Consider the following 8228-nt stretch of genomic DNA (forward strand, 5'->3'; position numbering starts at 1 on the left):
TGTAGTATTGATTCTCAGCCACTACAGTTAAAAAAACATATTGTATAATCAGATTATGCAGGGAGGGAAGGGAGTGTGTGTGACACCAACAGCTTTCCCAGATGGTCTCAAAAAGAGCTAAGTAGAAGCTAAATCAATCATAACCCAACTAAACCTGGTAGCTGTGGCATTTGAGACAGTTTGCTTGGCTAGCTCCCCTTTGAGATTTGATTACCATATTTTATGAAGATATGATTAATGAAAAAAGAGGCAAAACAAACTTCCTAGATAGTTAAGGCAAGTATGAACTCTCAAAGTTTTAGACCCTTTCAGAATAAACGACTTACAAATAGGTTTACAAAACCTAATGTAAACTGTTGAGTTAAACAAGTAACCAAGTCCCCTAAATTCTAATTTAATCTCAGTGATTCATTGTGAAGATGGGTAATCTCCATGGAATATATTGTTTGAATTATTATTAGGAAAAACAGATTATGAATCAGCATATTAACAATAACTTCAATTGAGAACAGATTCAGAGTGTATTTAAAATAAGGCAATGGTTAATTCATACAAAATAATTCATATCAGTTAAACATCTGCTCTAATAGATATTTTCTGAATAGCACAGAGAGATTTCTTTAGAACAATAGTAATCTGTTGCTCAAACTGGAAACAAGTAATTGCTTCAGAAGAATAGGGTTCACATTTTTTACTACTAGTTCACTATACTTAAGCACTATCTTAATGCTTATAGCTAAAGATACAAGTGAACTCTTCCTGTGATTTACAGAGATACCTACAGACACCTTGTTCTGCAGTCACAATGAAATTTACTCTAATAATATTAAAATGGTATGGGTTTTTTTTTTATTTGCTTGGTTTGTTTTTCAGCAGCTCCACAGCTAAGACTAAAATTAACTGAGTGCATGTGTCTTCCTCCTCTGTTTACACAGAAAGCAGAATAAGTTAGTTTCAGGGCGTGTTTAGCGTGACAAACATTTTTAACCTACATTGAAATGAGTTGCAGTGCTAACAGGGTCATTCCCTTTACTGGGAACAAGTAGGATAAGCAGCTAACTTCTTACACCACTCAGCTATGTTACAAGAGAGCCAGTAGTCATTCACAATAGAAAGGACTATTCACAACAGAGAATCTCAAAAGACTCAGCTCAATCAGAGTAGTCAGTGTGTTGTTACACACTGGATATGAGCTCAGCCAGTGCACACATGCACTGTCTTGCATGGATTTCCTCTGAAGTTTTCAGAAAGAGGGAAGACTATAGAAATGTAGGGAAATAACACCCAAGGTATACATCATCCACAAGCTTAGATCTGCCTTTGAGTATGTAAGTCATAACTGGTCTTAGAAGCCTTTACAAGCATTAAAGCCAGCTGTAAGTTAAAAGTCAAAGAAGACAAGAAAGCTAAAAACATCTCATTCAGCTGGTAATTTTCATCCAGGGTATTAGTTAAACAATTTATTAATATGAAATATTAATAACTGCAATAAGCTACAAATAAGCTTATAGCTCACAATTAAAACAAAAGACCATTGTATCATGTTGAATTCTCAAAGGTTAAATTCCTTTCCCAGCTATTGATAGTATTAGCATTCTACTATTTCATGTTTCATTTACTTATGTTCAAAAGCCAAATCCACCTCCTTGTGAGAATCACTGTAGCTTATAATTGAATATAGTGGAGAAGGCTCAACTACTCCCAAACACAACTGAGGATTTCATAGATCTGTGAGATTTTTAGCACATTTTTAGATTAGGCTACAGGTCAGATCAGCAGGGTTTCTTTTAGCCTCAAAAGTAAAAAAAAGGAAACAGAAGACAGACTAGCCATAATGAAAAGCACTTTACTGAACAAGAATTAGGTCAGATGCAATGCTAAAACATGTTCATCCAAAGAGTAGAGATCATTTAAATGTGTAGAGAAGCTTCATTATTTAGACAAAATCATCACAAATTTATTTTCTAGAGTCTGTACTTCAATTCTATTTTCTTCTGTGTTACTCATTTGGAAAGTGACCTTTAACTGGATAGCTTCACTTCCATTTACAGGCTTTTTTATCCCACTGGGTTTAGGGAGGCATGTTTTGTTTTGGGGGTTTTTCTGGTGTGGCTTTTTTCGTCTTTTCTTTTTTTTCTTTTATTTTATTTTCAATGAAGCAGGAAGATGTAATGGCATATCCCTGAAAAAGTTAAGTTTCTAATCCCTGCTTATACTCTTGAGAAATTCTTGAGTTTTAAAACCCTTAACAGTATCTAAAACCATATGCTTTATGATATGAGAGATCAAGAATTGTCTTGTTAGAGTTGAAGTCATTTATGATGCTTTCCTATTCAAAACATGACCTACTTGTAAAGGAAATTTCATAACACTGGGAGTAGGGAAAATTAATCACAAATATCTGATGATTTGTTTCAGACCAAGACATAAAACATTCCAATGCTTATTAGGACACAAAACAATTTTTCTTCAAAACACTCCTCAGAGTCTAGAAACAAGTGATTTTCCCACCCACATAAGCAGACAAGTAAGAACACTCATGAATATTTTGTTTTCTCTGGGTCAGAGCATATCCCTTTGGCTGGTTCAACTACTCTGATATAATTGTATCAGAACTGACAACTCTCTTGTGCAGAGATGTTTTTGGTTTCATCAGAACAGTTTTAGAAGCCATATCTTGTATAATTAATGTTTTTAAGACTGTTCTTTACAAAAAGATTGCTACTTGGACATTTATATGTAATTATTCTTATTTTCCCCTAACCATTCTAGTATTTTAACACCATCTCATGTCTATCAATAGCTCAAGGACTTTGATTTTGTGTGATTTAATGCTGTAAGACATTATCTCATGATGATCCCAGTATCACTAAATCATCTTTGAGGGAAATGAACAAAGGAGTAATCCACATTGTGACTTTTACCTGGATTCCAGAGTTACTAGAGTGGTCAAATAAAATAAATCACTGAGTATCATCTGTTGTATCCTAGATGTCACTTAAAAGCATAGAGAAGCACGTCTATTCTCTTAGTGCCCTCTTGCTCTAGGCCAATATGTAGTGCCACTAAAAGAGAATAAATTATTTGAATAATTGGTGACTACTCAGCATGGCAGAAGGGAAGTTGACACACTTTTTCAAAAATGGACACCTACAAAACTTATGGAGAAACATCCAAGTCAACTGAAAATACATATTAAAAATATTCAAAACAATAGGAGCTTTCATGAAAATTCCTCCAGGGTATTCCTCCAGTAATGTGATTGACATTAAATAAGAATGACCTTGGTAAAAAATCCAGTCTTATTTAACCCAGTGTAAATCAGACCTAGATTACTTAATTAGCATGAGCAGAGAATCAAACGGTTCAGGAAGGATAATTTTCATGATAAATCATTAATTAAAGATCATTGTATGGACTAGAAAGAACTTTCTTTCTAGTGGATAGATCAGGTGAGCCACTGGAACAGGCTTCCCCAAGAAGTTGTGGATTCCAACCCCAGAAGTGTTCAAGGCCAGGTTGGATGGGCCTTAAGCAACCTGCTGTACTGGGGAGTAAGACTGAGACTAGATGATCTTTAAGGTCCCTTCCAACCCAAGCCTTTCTAGGAACCTATGATTACATGAATATCATATTTGTACACTTCAAATGGTTCTAATATCTACCTTTCTGTCCAATATCTACCTGTCTGTGTTGAAGTAAATGACCATAATTTGAGCCTGTTCATTAACATCTCCTTTCATGCATTCATTTTCAAATGATTTATTTTTCAGGTTTACCTGAGCTTATTTTATACTTAAGGTGAAAGAGCGGCCTCGGTTCAAAGCTGGTTATGTGCAAATGCACAAAAAGAACCCCTCAGACATCTAATTTCACATTTTTCAATTTCATATTTTTGTAGATGTCTCTGGGTGTGACATGACTAGTTCTATTAATGATACCTAATATACTTTGGAAATTCTTTTATCTTCATTATCTTACACAAAGAACTGCATTCAGAAACATGAAAGTAACTTTTCTATCAGCCCAGGAATTCTAAACTAAAAACTAGGACTCTAGCTAGAGGACTATTTATAGCAGAGTCTGCTTCATAAAATGTTTTTAAGAACAAGTGAGAACAAAATACAAACAAAATGCATCTATCTGGATAGTCAGTAGTAAGCCCGTTAGTATTATTTGCTATATCGGCTTATTAAACTTAGGAACATTTCTTTTGGAATTTGACTCTTGGTTCTTATTGCAGAAGGATCATCCACAGTGTCTCACACCATCTCTGATACTTTCCTTTAAAATAATGACCGACTGAATATATTTGTCCAACATCAACAAATCATAGTATCAAAAAATATATTTCATTGCATTAGAATAATAGCATACAGTTAAGAATGCATTTTTCTTATCCCATCTTCAGATATTTCCTGAAGGAAGTTAGGATTATACAACTCATTATTGAGTTGCATAACTTATCAAAATAGAAACACTGTGAAAACACTGCTTTCCAACAAAAAAAAAAATGCAGTACAAACTTCTGCAAACGCATAACAATATTTTCATGACCCTTATGTACATAATACCACCCCCATTAAAAGGTACCAAAGTTTTATCAGTTTATGCCATTGCATATACATTTCACAAAGTAAGTTTAAAAATGTTTTCAGTAGTAAAACTGGATAATCTGTTAAACATCTGCATTTATATTAATTTTTAATCAAAACTAAGAAATAACTTCAACAGACTGTCACTTAGAAAATTTTTAAAACTTACCTGGTTATAGTAAGCAAGTCTTCTGCTACACTTGAAAAACAAGTTATGTTTAATGGGATGTTAGAAGTAATGCTACATGACAGTATCAAAAAACATAGAAGAGAAGAATCCAGCTAGATATAACTTAGCTACATATTTCAAATACTGTTTTCTGATCTTCAGTACTTTTTCTGGGCAGTTGAGATGTTTTTCTCCTTATCATCAGCATGATAGTAACTCAGACTTTGTCCCTGAAGAGATTTATAGAAATTAAACATTAAACTCACAAGCTTAGGACTCCCTTACCTTCTGAGTTTGCTGGGCTCCTCTTGCTTCTCAGTGTAAGAGACACATGTGTAAACAACAGAATTTCCTGCATCCTTTTCTCATCTGCACTGTACTGGGACTTGGCCAATTGGATTATTTACAGCATTAAGGCCACTCCACAGTAACTTGAAAAAGATTCTCATTGGTCAGGCATTATCAAAACTAAAACCACATTTTTCTTCTAAGTACAAGTCATTTATACAAACCAAAACTTTTTGTCATATTGTTGTTCACTAAGCATTATTTGCTCAGTTTTTATTTCTCCTTCCCTTTCTAAACTGAAGACTATGACCCCAGTCCCCCAAATATTTTGTGTAAGATTAAATTAGTTATTTGAATCACAGTACTTAAGCACAGGTCCTAATGTTCAACCAAATTGGTTGGATTTTTATGCCACTACTTGCTCCTGCTATCCCTCCTGAGTTTTAAATAACCTAGAATAAGTCTAGTTTTTCACTCAGTTGGATGATATAACCTTAAAAATACATGTACTTTCGTAATTAGCTCTGCAATTGGAAAAACTGCAGTATTCTAGATTATCAGAGAAGTGAAAAGACCAAGGCAAGGAAAGTTAGGAAAAAACACCCAAAACATTGAAAAGCTCTTTTTGCTTTAAAATTTACAGTTATATATTAAAATTTAAGATAAGAATTATTTCTTTCTGGAATACAAACTCCAACATTTTTGTAACCAACATGACAAAGCATGATGCCACTGTCTCAAGCCTGATATCACAGGCTACCTAATTGGCAGGTCCTCAAGGCATAAAACTGATACAGTTGGACACAGATGAGGTGCTTTGCCATGGCTATGAAAAGCCAAATATTTCCCATTTTAAAAAATCCCTCATAATGCACAGAATACTGACAATTCCTGTGTCACAATCTCAGACTGAGAAGCCAGCTTCCTTTAGCTTTAAGGGACATATCTCAGCTTCTCTATTAATATCCCAAAACTTTCAGCAGCATTTTGGCAGGTAGTCTTTCCATCATGAATAGTAATTATAGCTGCATGACTCTTCTCTTGTCTGACACTAGGACATTCAAATTTTCATTTTTTTTTAGGGAAATGAACTAGCAAATGCTCCCAACTCTTCCACTGTCAGGAGAAAAAAAGGCATTGTCTTCCAAAAGACAAGTAAAATAGGTGAAGAAAAATCTCTCTCTACATTTCTGTTAAAAAACCAAACCAAATCAAACCAAACCAAACAAACAAAAGACACAAATCAAAGAAAAAGAACCCCAAAATCCAAGGCAAAAACTATGACTCCACACAAAACAACCCCAAACTGATGCAAAAAATCCCAAACCAAACCTAACACCACAACAAAACAAAACCACAAGTCTGCATCAAATTAGAAACAAGCATACACACAAAAAACCACCCCAGTCCAACAAAACCCAAATCCAAACAATAAAATAAGGCAACAGCTACTTTATGCATCTTGCATGGCTTCTTTAGCAACTAAATAGATCCCATCTCCCCCTAGAATAGTCTCTGGATACATTCCATTACCCCTACTGAGAGAAATTGCTTCACATTTAAAAAAATCAAGTTATATACACATCATAATTTAAGATTCCAACTACTCAAATTTCAACCCATTCATGAGATTTCCCATTCATTTTCCACCATTCTTCACTTGCTACAATCTCTGAGCAATCCAAGAAGGCTTGTCCATTGCCCATATTTAAACAAATTTGTTGTTTCTAAAGAAATTGATGCACATTTATTTTGTCAGAAAGGAAGGGAAGTAACTTTGGTCACAACTGAAAATGTCTTCCCAAGTGAAGACATTTTCAGTTGTGACCAAATGTAACAGAGAATTTATCATTCAATAAGAAACAAACACAAAGGAAAAAGTCATTACAGCATGTGAAGGAACTAGTAATCCTGGAAGTGTCACTTAAGTACCTTTTGGGAAGGAAAACTGTACTCTTCAAGAAAAAAGGCACAAAAAAGAAATATGTATAATAGACCCATAGTAAATAGTAAAGCTATTAAAAAACCCTCAGCTTCTATTCTTTTGCATTCTGTTGTAATCAGGAATTCTTGGAGGAACCTCAATTTTATAGCATTGCTAAAAATGCATCCGAATTTAAATTTTAAAAATTACTGTAAAATTAGGAAGTGATATTACAGTGCTATTTTTATATCTTTATTTGCAAATATATTCTTGGTTTTCAGTCTTATTTGACCATTTACCTTGATGCTGTGTCACTGCAATAACTGCAGAAGAGATGTTGCCAACATGCAAGTTTGCTGACACATGGCTTTTACATATGAAGCTGAATTGTCTTCCTAGAAGTCTCCATGTATGTAAACAATTCTTAGTTCATACAAAGCACATTCATATATATTCATCAAGAGAATGATAAGCAACACTGATTGTTATTTTTGTAAGAAACTTGTACTGAGAAAATATGATAAAGCCTATAGGCTGCATCAATAATCTAGAACATATGCATTAATGTATGGCCTTAGTTGTCAATTGTGCTTGATTAGGGTGGGATAGATTCCCTTCACTTTGAGTACATTTGAGCTTTGGCAGCATGCCTGACCTGCTTTTTCCAAGATCCAGAGAGAAACATTAAAAGAACATGAAAGCCAAATTTTGAATTTTTAAATGCTAAGACTCATCCCTTTGGGGGGTCACAAAGGAAGAGACCTGATCCTTTTCAGGATCACTGAGCCAATGAAGAGGATTAAATAATTTGTCTCAGAGGAAAGTTAGAGCAAGTCTTTCTCAAAACATGGAAGTTTACAATATTTACTGTATTGATGCAATTTCCTTAGCAGATATAAGAAATTATCATTCAAGCCAAAAACAATAAAGCACTTCAAATACAAATTGCAATAAAACAGAACATTTCTTCTATTGAAATTGGAAAATAGAGAGGGGGATGAAGCACTAAAATTGTAACTTTTTGAAATTGGGCTTCCTCAAGTATTCTAAAAAAGCCCAAGCATATGCTAGTTTCTTTTTATTGATAGAAATATTTTTAATCTTACTATTTCACACTATTCTGCACAATTTCATACAATTGAAACAATAAACATCAGATTTTGTTTGAATATATAAGAATAGGAGATCATCCTTTACTGTACCTCAACCCAGACATGCTCCCTTAGGTGATGGAGACACATAGAAGACAACT

General features: G+C 34.1%; 1 protein-coding gene across 1 annotated transcript in view; it reads right to left on the reverse strand.

Moving 5' to 3' along the window:
- The window catches only part of CCDC102B (coiled-coil domain containing 102B), a 140278-nt gene extending 135143 nt beyond the window's left edge, over positions 1–5135 (reverse strand). The window contains exon 1 of the mRNA XM_074547915.1: positions 5050–5135. The gene's annotated coding sequence lies outside the window, so the exon portion shown is untranslated. The remainder of the gene's footprint in view (positions 1–5049) is intronic.
- Positions 5136–8228: the final 3093 nt, after the last annotated feature.

This window comes from Zonotrichia albicollis, chromosome 1, assembly GCF_047830755.1.
Source record: "Zonotrichia albicollis isolate bZonAlb1 chromosome 1, bZonAlb1.hap1, whole genome shotgun sequence".
In the NCBI taxonomy this organism is placed as follows: Eukaryota; Metazoa; Chordata; class Aves; order Passeriformes; family Passerellidae; genus Zonotrichia; species Zonotrichia albicollis.